The 16,680-nt window shown below is 36.0% G+C and overlaps 1 pseudogene; it reads left to right on the forward strand.

Annotated features, from left to right (window-relative positions):
• Window positions 1-3,119: 3,119 nt before the first annotated feature.
• Window positions 3,120-3,836, forward strand: LOC143591042 (secreted RxLR effector protein 161 pseudogene; annotated as a pseudogene).
• The last annotated feature ends 12,844 nt before the right edge of the window (window positions 3,837-16,680 follow it).

Genomic DNA, 16,680 nt, shown 5'->3' on the forward strand with positions numbered 1-16,680 from the left:
ATAAACCACGAATTGTTGCAACAACGGTTCGGGTTTGACGACTCTGAACAATCAATTGATGAATCATCGCCTCCTAGCGGGTTTAGGACTGGTGGATTTAACATTGAGCTGACGTTAAGATTAGCCCCTGATTCGGTTAATACCGGTTCTGGCGTCGCAACAGGCAGTGGCGAGCAGTTGGAGATTACAAATAATGGTGGAAGCACCAGCGGCGGCGGCGGGAGAGATACCGGAAATGGAGGCGCAGTTGGCTACAGGAAGGGAGGTAAAGGGTTTGGGAATATTTTCTCAGATCCTTAATCCTAATTTCTTTTCACCTTCAACTTTTAAATTATTAGCAAATGAACCCCCTGAATTTGTTCAATACGACCAACATGTTTTTAATAATCCAAAAGGTAATCAACTTTTACCAAGTAATCAAGCTCTACAAAATAATATTACTCAAAACTCTTGTTTTACAAAAATGACTCAAAATATTTCTAATAAACCCATAATAGGAGAAAAATCCTTTGGTAAAGCTAATATGGCTAAAACTTGTGAACAAATAGATAAACCGTGGATATTTGATTGTGGTGCCACCGACACTATGACTTTTGAATTATCGGATATGATTTCAAAATCCAAACCTAAAATTGACCACATTAAAACCGCAAATGGGGGAATAGGTCCTCTGAAAGGAGGGGGAACTATAGAAATTTCACCGACTTTAAGACTTTCAAATTGTCTTTATGTCCCGTCTTTGTCACATAAATTGTTATCTATCAGTCATGTAACAAAGGAATTAAATTGCTCATTATTAATGCACCCCACTTTTTGCATTTTACAAGACATTAGGACGGGGGTAATTATTGGGCGTGGCACTGAAAGACAAGGATTGTATCATGTGGACGAAGTGACTCAACATGGTACTGTGATGCTAGCTCATGAAACTATAGATCGAGAGGCTTGGTTGTGGCATAGACGACTAGGACACCCATCTATCGGTTATTTACATCTTTTATTTCCAAAATTATTTCCTTTAAATGAACCAATAAACTGCGAAACTTGTGTTCTAGCTAAAAGTCATAGACATACTTTTAAACTGAATAACACGAAGGTTAATTTACCCTTTTCCCTTATTCATTCGGATGTATGGGGACAGTAGAATTTTGTTGGGGGGGGGGGAATTTTCGTTTTTTTGTTCTTTTCGTTGACGATTGTACTCGTATGACGTGGATATATTTTCTAAAACATAAATCTGAAGTTTTTGAAAAATTTACTAGTCTTTATACTATGATACAAACACAGTTTAAAACCAACATCCAAATTCTTCGATCCGATAATGGTGGGGAATTCATTAATACAGCAATGACACAATTTTGTCAAGCAAAAGGAATAATTAACCAAACATCTTGCTCCTACACCCTTGAACAAAACGGGACAGTCGAACGAAAAAACCGAATTCTCTTAGAAATAACTCGGGCCCTCTTAATTGAATCTAAAACTCGTAAATCTTTTTGGCCTGATGCCTTCGCCACCGCCACTTATCTTCTTAATCGACTACCAACAAAGGCTCTTGATCTGAAAACACCTCTCCAAGCCCTCTCAAACTTCACTAAACTTCCACCCGCTCTCAAGTTACAACCACGAATATTTGGGTGTTCTGTTTTTGTCCACAAACCAAAAATCAATCGAAACAAACTTGATCTATATGCTGAAAAATGTGTATTTATAGGCTATGGTGTCAATAAAAAAAGGGTACAGATTCTATAGTCCAACAAAGCGTCATGTGTACACAACCATGAATTGTGATTTCCTTGAAACTGAATTCTTTTATACCTCCCAACTTAGTGTTGAGGGGGAGAAAGAACATGACACACTAAGTTGGCTAAAATGGGTTCCAAAATGGGCCTCGTCATCCGAAGAAGTCAATTACAATACCCAAGATGAGTCACCGGCTCCACACCAATCTGGTGGATCTACAATAAGTGCTACAATCCCAACACCTCCCGATCCAACGCCCGAGGTAAGTAATTCTCATATATCTGAAAACACAACAAATGAAGGATCTCATGAAAATATTGATGTAACTAATGAACATGAGATAGAAGTAGAACAAACAGTGCACAAAGAAGAAGAAGAAACTATGCAGGTGGAACAAGAAGAACCCATACTAGAAGAAACAAGACAAGAAGAAATAGCCGAGAGATATGTCCTCCCACCAAGAGTCAATAGAGGAATTCCTGTAAAGAGATACTCACCAGAGTAACAATCCAAATCTTCTAGATATCCCATAGCCAACATAGCAGAAGCAAACATATCTAAAGAAGCTAAAGCATTTAACGCTTCCCTATACGCTGAACAAACTCCAAACTCTATGGAACAAGCTTTAGGATCAAATAACTGGAAGGATGCTATGGAAACAGAGATGAAAGCACTGATTAAAAATAATACATGGGAAATATGTGATCGTCCAATAGGAAAGAAACCCGTAGGATGTCGATGGGTTTTCACAATTAAACATAAACCAGACGGAACCATTGAAAGATACAAAGCACGCTTGGTTGCTAAAGGCTACACTCAAACGTATGGTATTGACTACCAAGAAACATTCTCTCCAGTAGCCAAGATTGACACAATCAGGGTCCTTTTCTCGATCGCTGCAAATTAAGGATGACCACTTCACCAATTTGATGTTAAGAACGCCTTTCTTCATGGAGAATTAAAAGAAGAGGTGTATATGGAAGTTCCACCTGGGTTCACAGAAAATTTCAAAGCAAAGAAAGTTTGTCGCTTAAAAAAACTATTTATGGGCTAAAGCAATCTCCTAGAGCTTGGTTTGGCAGATTTACACTAGCAATGAAGGGATATGGTTTTCGACAAAGCAATTCCGATCATACACTCTTCCTTAAAAATAGAGGTAATCTTGTAACTTGTTTAATCATATATGTTGATGACATGATCATTACAGGAAACGATGATGAAGAAATGAAGAAGTTGAAAGCAAACTTGTTTAAAGAATTTGAAATGAAGGACCTAGGAAGGCTTAAGTACTTTCTTGGGATTGAAGTATTCAGATCTAAAAATGGTATTTTTATATGTAAAAAAAATATATTCTTGACCTTTTAGCTGAGACAAGAATGATCGACTGCAAACCAGCCGATACGCCAATGTTGGTCAATCACAAACTTCATATGGAAGAAGGAGGGGAACTGGCAGACAAAGGAAGATATCAACGATTGGTAGGAAAATTAATATATCTCTCGCATACTCGTCCCGACATCGCATATGCAGTGGGGATAGTCATCAAATTTATGCATCAACCTCAAGTCACTCACATGGAAGCAGTATGGCGAATTATCAGATATCTCAAAAGGACAACAGGCCACGGGGTTCTCTTTCAACCAAATAAACACTTAAAAGTTCAATTGTATACTAACGCAGACTGGGCAGGGGACAAAGATCACGGGAGATCAACATCGGGTTACTTCACTCTACTTGGTGGGAATTTAGTTACATGGAGAAGCAAAAAACAGAAGGTCGTATCACTATCTAGTGCGGAAGCAGAATTCCGAGGAATTGCACGGGGCGTGGCAGAGGTTATATGGATACGTAAACTTATGACAGAAATTGGTTTTCTCCAAACCGAAGTTAGTAGAATCATGTGTGACAACAAAGCCGCAATACAAATTTCACAAAATCCTGTCCAACATGATCGCACAAAACATATAGAGGTTGACCGAAACATCATCAAAGAAAAACTTGACGCTGGAATTATAGAGTTGCCATTCGTTCGTTCTGAAGATCAATTAGCAGATATATTAACAAAAGCTGTCAACGGAAGAATATTCGGCTAGGTTCTCTGCAAGCTGAGTATTAGAGACCCCACTACTCATTTTGAGGGGGAGTGTTAGAAATAAAAGGAAAAAAGGAAAATATATTATAGTATCATATTCCTTTCTTAGAAGATATCACAAGTTAGTGGTAGCAATCAAGTGAATGTTAGAGTCCAAAAATCAAGTTTTCTATTATTGTATTTCCTTTTTAGTACTATCTTATTCATGTATTTATATGTATTTGTTCCACCTTTGAGAAATACAGCAGATCAATAAAACAATTATGAATCCATTTCAAAACAGTTCCTAACAATTATTTGCGTGTAAAATATAACTCGGTTACTATGATCACCCGCAATATTTCTAAAATGCCAAATAGACCGTTGCTACTGAATTTACTAGTGATATTACAAGTTACTACAAATGCAGAGTTTCTAGTGATGATCATTTTCCATTGATTATATGTTTCCACGAACTATCACTTACAATAGATGCTTAGTAACTACTAACGAATTGAACCAAGAAGTAGGACCAGATCAAAAACATTTTCCGTTGAAAATATTTTGTTATGTAACTTATAACTTGTTATCACATAACCTAAAATATGAAGTAAGATATCTCTGGTATGCGGGTGTTTAAACATTTCAAACACAATCACGTGTTTCATTATTTGTCATGCATTGGGATCTAATGAGCGGTAACGCAAAGGTACAATTCCGGTAATTTGTGTGGAGCGGATGAAACATTGGTAGTCAAGTTCACAATGGTGTATAAATTTTCAAAGCCGAAAATTAAATCTTCTTTTGATTATTTCATAAATTATACAATGACATCTAAGAGTTGAAGACAGTTATGTAATTGTAAGATGGTTGGATGGTTTCTTGAATAGTCTTTGTCAAACAAAGGTTGTTAATGTGGTCAAATGACTAACCCTTTCAAATCACAGACTTTGCAAATTGGTCCGAAACCATATTAATGTCATAATTCCAAGGATTATCATCATGCGCTATTGATAATTGACCTTTGGCGAAAGTGCTTTCATCAATGTTTTTTCGTAGTTAAGTTTAACTCGACTTTGAAAAATGTACATTTCATGCTTCGAGTATGTCAAAGATTCAGGTGTCGATGGGCGGGTTAAATATTTACAACTCGGAGTTTGATGGAACCAACATTAATGGATACTTAGGATTCCTTGGTTGTCATTTTGAGAGTACTGACTTGTAAAAACATATATAAATGTATGTGGTTTGGGGGGTCGTTGTTATTTTTATTATTATTATTATTATTATTATTATTATTATTACTATTATTATTATTATTATTATTAATATTTGGGTTATTATTATTATTATTATTACTATTATTATTAATATTATTATTCATTATTTTTGCGTTTTTTTAGTGTCGTGATTAACAAACAACCAATAACCGTTAGACTAACTGATCTCAAACGGACCTATAATGACCAGTTCAGTTTATTACGGTTCCATTCGGTTCCAAACCGTTTCCCAGTGCATTAGTTCTTAAATCAACAATTCGCAATTGGATCCTGAAGCATCGATTCTTGAACCGTCAATTCAAATGTTCCGTTATAAACTCACAAATCGGTTCAGACCTACAGTTTCTGCCGGTTCCAAACCGGTTCGTACACAATCGGTTCCAAACTCGTCCGGTTTCTCATTTTTGTTCGATTAACCGTTTGTTAGAGATATATTGGCGACAAGGTGGTAGGGCTTTATAGGAGACAATGTCGTACACTTCAAGATGGGTGAAACTCGCCTCACCCATCTCTAGACCACGTGCATCATGTGGGATTGACACTAGGTATGAGAAAAGCACCGTATTAGTATCTATTTCAAGAAAAAAAAGGGTATCAAATTTATCTGTAGAGTGCCAATTCAATTATGGTATGGTAACGATACGGTACCAATACTCTTTGCAAAATGCTCTTCTATAAAAGGTATCAGTTACCAAATCGATAGTAGGGTATCGCCAATTGGTACCAAATTCTTATCCCTAACTGACACCCCATTTATCTTAGTTAGTTTTCAAAACTTTATAAACATGGTTACAAATTCATCTAGGAGAAAGTTAACGTACAAATTAAAAAAATGTGCGAACTATGTAAATCAAATAGTGTAATTATATATAGAAGTAGTGTAATTATATATGTAAGTAGTTATTTTGTATGCACTGTTTTGTATTTAGTGTAGTTACACCACACTATAAGGCTGCTTCTTCTTCTTTAAATTAGTCACCAATTACACTACACGATACCTATAGGGTAGTGTAACTATAGTATCTGGACACCATGTTGAACCTACGTAATTACACTACTAATACAACTAATTACACTACATGAAATTTAACTTGTAATATAAAATTGCGCTACTTGTAATTTAAAATTACTCTACTTGAAATTGATTAAACGAAGGTTAGTGCTGTTGATTATCCATTCTTACATGCAAATGTTTTTGCTATTGCTGCCTCCATTGATGAGCCTACTGCTACTATTGAAGCTCTCTCACAATAGAAGCCAAGAAAAAGAAAGCGGCAGGTGTTAATAAATGTGCCAGCGTCTACTGCAGGAACCACCAATTTCATTATGAATCACTCATCTTGTACCGCAAATGGCATGCTGACAGTGAAAGTTGGGCCATTCAGTGCCAAAATGGAAACCTCACCTACATGCATTACAACGAAATGCATTCGCTGCCCCAATCTCCACATGAACTACTTTGTACGGGCACCAGGTGATGGTGTTGGTTAAAAGGGGCCCGAGGGTTGGTTCAAGAGATTTGTACACAAAGAAGAAAATGATAACTTCCCAAATTCCAAGCTCAATATGGGAAGGACCTACAAACATACAACATAGATTGATCCAACTATGGGGAAGAGAAGGAAGGCATGGAGGTATGAAATGCCAAATGATGGGCGAGAAGTCTATCATCGAGAACCTTTTACACCTAACACGCTGTCAGAATTCATTTGTTGGGACTTTAATGGTGAGATAGGTGAAGCAGTTATACACTGCAAGAAAGCAGATGCATCTAATTCGTCTCTTTGATGAGCTTGAGTTGATGGGGCTCGACAAGGTAGACATCATGAAGTTATACAAGTCTCCTATGCAGACGCTTGAAGATCCATGTTGGCCAAACACCGATTGAATAGTTGAGAAGTTCAACAAATTTGTTCGCTACGTTGTTGAAAATCAACTAATCGATCACCTAGATAACTTTAAGTACTAGACTGATCAGAGACAAAAGCTTCACATAATACTAAAGACTAGAGGGAGATTGTAGGGCCTGATTATATGATAAAGTCTTTTGTATTATTTTGTTTTGTTATTGGTTATATACTATGCTTTCATTTCTCTGTTTATTTATATTTGGGTCCAAGGCCATGTAAACAAGCCCATTGGGCCTAAATAATATAATAAAACATGCCATGCTTCTACCTGTAAAAGGTAAAGAATGATCATGCACAATATAACCTTTTGCAAAAACTCATTCTCTCTCTTTTTTTATCTACTCACCTCTCACTTTCCTAATATAGCAAATAATCAAAACAACACAAGATCCGAGATCTTGGTTAGTTGGTGATTTCTGTTAACCAACAACCGAGATTGATTCAAGAACAAATTTTAAGATCCAGTTTAAGGACCTACAGTTTAGACTATTTAGTATGTTTTGACTTTGTGTTTTGACTTTTGTAGGTTGTCACGCTCATTCACCAAAGTAAAAATATGGCAATATAAATACATTAGTTGTAAATAATCTATTTTTTTGTTGGTACACTTAAAACAAATGATATTTGAGTTAAATAAGTTGCCACTGTGTCTTCATTGTAATCGTTAAACTTTTAAAATTACTTTTTGTGACGCCAAAAGTCTTGATGTGCTTCAAAGTTGGGTTCTTAAGCTATTTAGTAAAGTCACTCAAAACCAGCAATGTGTCAAAGTTGTAAGTCAACGAGGGACTTCAGTAGGAAAAATTCACGATATAAATGATATATTATTTTCTTTTTTGAAAAATTTTAGTTTCCACTAAATATAATGCATTTTTTTTGTAATTACAACACTTCATGAGGATGCAAGTAAGAGAGAAAAATAGGATATAGTACAAGATTGAGAGATAAGGAGTTACTAATAAAGAAAAAGATATTACTACTCAAGTTTGTAATACTGGTAATTTCCTTATAATAGGTTAATCACGTGTAGACGACTGAATTGGATCTATTTGAGCTTATGAGATTCATTAATGTAGTGGGTTGCAATCGGGGTTATATTATAATTGGTATAAGAGAGTTAGTGACAAAACTAAGCATTGTCACCAAATTCTGTGACAAATTCTTGTATTTTGGTTGCTAGTACTACCAGCTTAGTAACACATTCAGTGAAAACAATTGGTTTAGTGAAAGCAACACTTAACGAACCTAAAAGCAATGTGAGAAGATCCAATGAGTTCTGATTGCACCGATTAAGGTCAATGATTATGTTCTATGTGTAGGGTTCCGTTTTGTATATTAGTCTTTTTACTCGAACTGTAATAGTTTATATTAGTTAGCTTGTCGGTTCATTTCCCTTGTATGTTTGAGCCTTAGGCCATGTAAACAAAGCCCATTTGGGCCCAAGTTATAATATATGCATGAGATACTTCCACCTATAAAAGGTGAAGTATGCTCATGCAAACATAACCTTTTGCAAAACCTACAATCTTATCCTCTTACCAACTCTCTCTCAACTCTTTCTTTCTTTCCATTTCGGGTAATAAACAAACCAAACAAGATCTAAGATCTCGGTTCGTCACTAGTGATTTCCGCTAGCTAGTGTTGAGATTGATCCAAGTAAACTAGTTTGTTGTGTTATTTGATCCGTCCATAGGACCTATACTATGTTTAGAAGTGGAGGAAATTGAACATCTTTTGTTTGAATAAGATGAACCAAGAAATTTTGCTAAAGAAAAATATAAACCGGTGTGGATAAAATCTATGCAAATGAAAATTAAATCCAATTTACTAAATAACACATGGAAGTTAACTAAGTTACCTAGAGGATCTAAAGCAATCAAATTGAAGTGGGTCATTCAATGTGAAAAACACGTTGATGGGTTGATAAATTAAACATAAAATAAGACTCATGCAAAAGGTTCGATCCAACAAAAAAGAGTCGATTTTGATGTAAATTATATCATTTTGACGTAAACTTAGCATCTTTACATGAGGAGCTAAAGAAAGAGATTATTATACTTTAATTAACCGGATGGATTCGTTAAATCCGTGGAGGAAAAGAAGGTCTATAATCAAACCAAGACTTTATACGATTTGAGACATGCACCATAGGCATGGATACCAAGCCTGGTCGTATTCTAAAGGGTTCAAAATCTGTGAGGTGCTTGCAATAACATGCGTGTACCAATACTTAACTGGGACCGACATCATTGTTGTTGTGTATGTATGTCGCAGATTTGGTCGTTACGGGTTCGAACAATGATCACATAAATCAGTTCAAATGTGCGATATCCTGGAAGATGGAAATTTCTAATTTAGGAAAGCTCACTTATTACCTTGAAAACAAAGTCTTATTGTTGGAGTGCGAGATTCGAATCCATCAAAGTGGTTATGCTCGAAGGTTATTGAAATGAGTCAGGATGGTGGAATGTTATCCAAAAAGTGAATCCATGGATCCAAATATGAATGTCTAGATCCGAGGATGATATTGATGCAAATGCAATGAGGTACTGAAAGTTGGTTGGTTATCTCCATTACTTGTTACACACTTGTGCTGATTTGGCATCTTCAATTGGAATGGTTAGATAAATTTAAACTCCAAAGAAGTCTCATTTGGCATCAATTAAACATTTTTTTAGTTTATTCAAGGTACTATTAGATGAAGAATCATGTATAAAGGAGGTGGATCAAAGGTGTTGATCGGATACATCGATAGTAGACATAATATTGATAAAGATGAAGGAAGAAGAACCATTGGAAATGTGTTTTATTATATAGGAGACCGATTTCTTGGTGCTCACAAAAGCAACGCTGATAGCACTTACATCATGGGAGGCATAGTACAAAGTGCCAAGTTTGGTCGTGTGCTAAGCTGTATGGTTACGTGAATTGTTAGCGAAATTAACTGTAAGGCCAATATTTGTGACTTGCGATATCAAATTACGATACTCGTTATATATTTTATGGTCAAGTGAATAATTTAAGCCGACGAGAAGACCAGACACGAAATGAGAGTTTCGGGACGCGCGTTTAGCTTCAACGAGATAAGGCTTCTAGAAGATATGTATTAGGCTATAAATAGGAAACTTGTTTTCTTTTATAGTGTGTGTTTTGTAAGGTGTAAATCATTCACCCAACGGTAGCTCACCTTGGGTGGGTCGGTTCTTTGTTTAATGTTATCAATCTTTTAACCGACAACGAGATCGTTCACTTGTATTCTATCTTTATATTATCTTTTGTTCGGTCATTTTATTTACCACACCCGTCTCGAAAAGCGTATCAAGAGAAAAACCGTTCGTGTGGTCGTTTTGGGACCTACGATTGGTATCAGAGCGGTTCGAATCTTATGATTCAACTTTGCTGTTGATATTCGGGTTCTATTTCCGATATTACCTGAACCGAGACGTTAAAACCCGTTGAAATTTGAAAATAAAGTTTCTAGATTTAGAAATAAAGTTGTAAATAAAGTGGAAAATAAGCGTGTTTGAAGCATTCTCCCTGTAGAACTGGATGTTCTGGATCTAAAAGTGTTCGATCCGGGCGTTTCGGAAACCGTTCCGCCATACGCTGAAATTCCGGCGAGCATACGGTTCTTCTTCGGCGACGATTTCAGAGATTGAAGATTTACACATCAAACTCCGGTATTCAGGTTTGCATCTAGTGAGTGTCGGTTATCTTTTATTCCGGTGACGGGTGAGCCATAAACTGAGCTGCGACGGTCGCTCTTGGTGGTGCTTTATGGTGATGGCTCGCGGAAGTATGGTGATTCCAGTTAGCCGGTGGTTCACTGGGGAAGCGGCAGCGGAAACGCACCGGAACCCTAAATAAACAGAGCTGCGGTTGTGGCGTTTTATTGTTAGTAGATCGGATCTAATTAAGACCTCTCCATTGATGCCTCGTTTTTCGGTGAGGAGCCGGTCACCGATGACCTGTGATAGAGGTTATGTCATCGTAACGTTTTTTCTGTGAACGAGTTTCCGGTAGCGATGTGAAGTGGAATGATGATGACTGTTGGTTGTGGTATGGAGTTATAAGGTGGGTTTTCCGACGAATGGATGGCCGATGACTCATAATTCGGCGGTTGCCTTATATTCTATTCTAGGGTTTGTGTTCTTTTTTTAAACTCTCTATCTCTTGGATGCTTTTTTTTTTATGTTTGTGGGCTGAGATTAACATTGGGCTCTTAATTAATATGGGCTGCTATAAGATTTTAATGGACCAAGATGGTTATTAATTTTTCTTGGCTGGGCTATTAGACTATTACTAAGGGCTGAATGTATAATATATTTTTCTTGGGGCATATGCAAATTAAGATTCAACCTAGATTTTCGGGCCGAGTAAGTCGTACATTATTTTGGGGTTGACCAATTGAAGAAGTCAAATGTGTTTGGGTTTTTGTCATTGTTGGACCGAGTTCAAAGTAAGTCGTATATTATTTTGGGGTTGACCAGTTGAAGAAAGTCAAATGTGTTTGGGTTTTTGTCATTGTTGGACCGAGTTCAAAGCATGTTATTTCCATGCTATTTTCGAGGCGTTCGAGAAGTTGAGGAACTTTGAACAAATTGGATACGAATTTAGACTTAAAGAGGAAATAACAAGCTTTGCTCATTTGATCGTTGTCCCCGGTGGATCATACCTTCAGGGGGTGATTGAAGAGGCTTCAGTTTTATCGGGTTAATTCATGAAGATGCGAGACACAGTTCGACGATGTTTTGATATCACAAGCCAAGGGGTGACTGTAAGGTCAATATTTGTGACTTGCGATATCAAATTACGAAACTCGTTATATATTTTATGGTCAAGTGAATAATTTAAGCCGACGAGAAGACCGGACACGAAATGAGAGTTTCGGGACGCGCGTTTAGCTTCAACGAGATAAGGCTTCTAGAAGATATGTATTAGGCTATAAATAGGAAACTTGTTTTCTTTTATAGTGTGTGTTTTGTAAGGTGTAAATCATCCACCCAAGGGTAGCTCACCTTGGGTGGGTCGGTTCTTTGTTTAATGTTATCAAACTTTTAACCGATAACGAGATCGTTCACTTGTATTCTATCTTTATATTATCTTTTGTTCGGTCATTTGATTTACCACACCCGTCTCGAAAAGCGTGTCAAGAGAAAAACCGTTCGTGTGGTCGTTTTGGGACCTACAATTACTTGTAGTTCCTCTTTAAATGGATCTAACAACTTTACTCGGATCAATCCGTGTTGCTAGCTAGCGAAAATCACTAACAACACTCGGATCTTAGTTTGTAAGAACAAAAGAAAGAAAGGTAGAAAAGTGAGATGTGGTGGAGGGAGAAAACTTCTCTTTATTTCCAAAGGGTTATTGAATTATGAAAGATTGTGAATGGTTGGTGGAGAAATGAGTTAAATGGCCCTTTATATAGGGTCCCCCATTTCTCCAAGTTTACGTAACATGATACAAAATAAACGTACCGAGGTACGTATTACATCGACTAAAAGCAAATATAAACACATACACAATCCTAATACTAACATTATATATTATCCCTACAATCTCCCTCTAGGATTGAGTATGTCCAGGAACCTTCATCTAGTTCCTTGCTTCGTTTTTATTCCTTGAAAACTAGTATTTTTCTTGATCTAAGAGCTTGAACGAGATTGGATCATGAACATTTCTTTATTTTCCGATCTTGAAGACTTGAACTTCAATCTTATTTTCTGTGAAAAATCGGCATCGGCAAATTTTAGAAACATCAGAGCTCGACATCTAATTTTCCTTTGATGACTTTCTTGTGCCGACTTGTTTCTTTGCTTTGTCCTTCGACTGATCTTCATACACGATCAGTTCATTTTTAGGTTCAACCACTAACTGCCACGTTCTCCTTTTCTTTTAAGTGCTTCGGCATCTGCAACTTTAGTCTCTGCAGCCCAGGACACTTGATCTTGAACTACCTTTCCATGTATGGCTGCACAAAACTTAGAGCGGATAATATTCGTTCACAAACCCTATCGAGGGTCAAAGAAGAATTTTCTTTTTCAAAACATGCCCTTGGTTTGAATTATTTGCTGAATAACTCTAAATTTTATTTTATCTTGTCTTTTCATAAAGTATCAATTTTAGTCTCTCAACTTGTAAATGATCTGTTTAAGTCCCAGGTTTCCAACGATTTTTGTATGAACGACCTTGACAACAAAACACATGATTTTGAATAAAATAAAGATTTAACAAAATATATACAAACACATAAAAAACTTAAAATCTTTTTGGCATTTTCATATATTATAATATTATGAATATATATACATAATAATTTGAAGTTAAAATATAACATAAAATAGAAGAAAAAAAAAGAAATAAAAGATAGGAGTAAAGATGAAATTAATATTATATAACTACAATATTTACAGAATTTTCTAATGATTTTAATATTTTTGCGAGAAAGATCACAACATGGAATCACGTCCTAGATCACACTTTTATTTGGATATTATTATGCCAAGAACCCAAAGTCGATTGTAGATATAATTTGTCCACTTTAAACTTAACAAGTATTTTGATGTCAACGTGATACGTTAAGGATTAAGCACGACACTTATGTGGTCCTCTATTAATTCAACATGTTACAAACTCCATCATACATTGGACATAGTTTGTGTTCATCAATATCACCCCGAATTGACTCCGACCCCCTAATTAATGATCAAAACATTTTGAGCTTATTTTAAACTTTTTGAAAATTTTCTCTCAAACAATATTAAAGGTTGAACCATGGACTTATTAGCCATACGGACTTACATGCCTTCATATAAAGTGTTTAGAACTTACGTGTTTGCCCCACGTTACGTGGTTATAATATACCTCTTTTTTGATGAATTATCAACATTTTTGTTGTTGAAATTAAATACCTTTAAGCATTTTGCAGTTTTTCTGCTTTAATAATTTTTTATTTTAAATATTTGAATCTAAAGCAAGAGATTTTTATGGTGGTCAATCACTAACGGACTCGTGTATGACTGACTAATAACATTTTTTCCTTCATCGATATGACTTATATTGGAGTCGGCAACCGCTTCATGAGAGTGGAGGCGAGTATTTAAGTTTATATCACTATGACACTTACTCATTTGTCAAGCATATCTACACATCAAGCAATGATCTTGTTGGCTTTTGATCTACTCTATTCATGTGCTAGGATCATTAAAGACAATTTCTTATCATTTTCCGAAGGTCGGATCAATTTCTCAAAATTTTAGAATTTATAATTATCCGACCCCCTCTAAACAGGAGCTCCCTATAAACGAGAGAATATCTTTTTGATACATTTTCACATTTTCTTAAAGAAATATAAAATATTTTTGGCAAGTCAAATGACTCATTTTTGTTTTTCTTAAAGCTAAAGTGAAAATCTTTTTGGTGAGTTAAACTTAACTCATTTTCTCCCTTTTAAATTGTGACATATTTGAAAACTATTTACAATTTTATATACAAAAAGATAGATAAGTTGTTTTAATCAAAATTGATCGATGGCTTTAGTGAAAAGATCAACAAAGTTGTTGTCAGATGGACTATCTTAAGCATGCATTATCACATCATATATAAAAGTTGAATAGATTCAAACCGAAGCCCAGCCGATATGCTGGATTCATCACTTGAGAGAAATAGTTGGATGAGGTGAGTTTGAGAAACGCTCGACAAGTTGTGGTTGAGCCATTTGAACAAAGTTGGCATTGTTAAAGCACAAAGTATAAAACATTTCCCATTCCCTGAATTTTGTCCTCCCATGCCGCTTACCAAAGACTCGAATCCGCCATAGAATGGTTTAGCATCAAATAACAAGGGTTCGTCTTCCATAATATGTCGGGTGCCACTATCTATGTACCAAATACCCTTGATAGTCCTTCTTGATTGACCCTACATGCACTAAGCGTTTAGATGGACATGGGTTCCCGAGACTTAGTTGTCTCAGAAAAGTCGACTATAAATCGACTAAACTTAATTTTATTTCCTTAAAACAATTTATTTATTGGCGACTCATCGCTTGAAGAACAGTCCTCAGGAACCCAAGAACAAACTTGTTCCTTGGTTTTGGCAATTTTGGACTTTCGTTTTCTTGATTTTAAAACTATTTTTGTGAATCCTTAGACTTTTAAGTCTTAGGATCCTTTTGTTTTTATCCTTTTTAGTTTTCCAAAATGGTTTTCTCTTGCGTTTGACTTTATTGACATTTGATCTCACATCCACTTCACTGGCTTCACTTTCAGCTTGATCAGTCCTTGAATCTGGGCTACTAAAAGCACCTTTTGGGGACTAACTAAGCCGCCTTTGAATATCAAGTTGTTTCTTTAACCAGTTGTTGCAATGTCTTGCAAGGTGAGAAGAATGACCACAAACAAAACAACATTTTCTCCTAGGAGCACTATTGAACTCATCAGAACTATAAAATGGTTGGTGTGGTGGGAAAGGCGATCCGTGGAAAGGAACATGATTATAAAACACATTTGATGATTGACCCCGATCATAAAAACCAGTAGTATAATATGGATCAACAAAATGTTGTTGATAATGACTATAGTAGTTGTTATCAAAACAATTGTATGACTGAGGACTTTGTGAATGATTAGTTGTTTGAAAATATGATCTTTTATTTGGTGGCACGTATTTACATGAAGTACTCGTTTGATAATCATTTTCAAACACATTGATTTTACTTGAATTATCCTTAGTCTTACAACTTGATGATGAACAACTTGATATGTTCACCTCAACAAGCCTTTCCACTGACCCACTTTCTTCTACACAAACTATTGAAGAAAATGAACCACCATTAGGATTAACTGTTGGAAGAATTGGATCAACGGTCTTGGGAACAACAGGAACAAATGTTTTTGGTTTTGGCACGTGACCAATACCATTGAACAGTTCGTCCTTAGGTGGGGAATTAAAGCTAAAGTGAGGAAGGCTAGTATAGTTGTCGTTAAATGGAGGTGGAACTTTGGTATTATCATAGCCTATTCATGTCTTTATATTTAACCCCATCTGTGCCCCAATTATTCCATTAAGCTTTTCGGAAGCTAACTCAAAGTTCTCAATTGTTATTTTTCTTTGGGCTAAGTCTAGCTCTAACTTGACAATTTTAGCATTTAATTCAACTACATGTTTTTCATGATGTTCAGCTAATTTTTCAGCTATAAAAACTTGTTCCCTAAGTTTAGCCATGTCATTACCATGAGTTTTAATCCTAGTGGCGTATATCTTTTCAGCTTTCTTAAGTTCATCATTCTGACACTTAATGCTATAGATTTGTTCTAAAATGGTAGCATTATGGTTTCTATAGTGCACAACTTTATCAATACAAGATTGTGAGCAAAGTTTGTGTGCCTCGGGAATGAAAGAGGCAGGTGTAGGTATTATAGAAGTGGAGCTTGATGAGGTGCTTGCTTGACTACTTCCACCTGCAGCACACTCGGGGATGATAGGACTTGCTTGACCGCTTACACCCACAACACTTGTCTCATCTTTATTTTTTTTTGATTGATTGTTTATTCGAAGCTTGGCATCCATTGATTCAAAAGACTTGTTGATAGAAGTCAATTTTGAGAGTGTTCAGGTATCAAGGTTTGTCGTTCTCTTGATGGTAGTCACACTGGTATTCCATGTGTAAGGCAGTGAA

The sequence above is a fragment of the Bidens hawaiensis genome, unplaced genomic scaffold (genome assembly GCF_021521415.1).
Source record: "Bidens hawaiensis isolate Kalapana, Puna unplaced genomic scaffold, B.hawaiensis_p1.1 tig00039157_1, whole genome shotgun sequence".
In the NCBI taxonomy this organism is placed as follows: Eukaryota; Viridiplantae; Streptophyta; class Magnoliopsida; order Asterales; family Asteraceae; genus Bidens; species Bidens hawaiensis.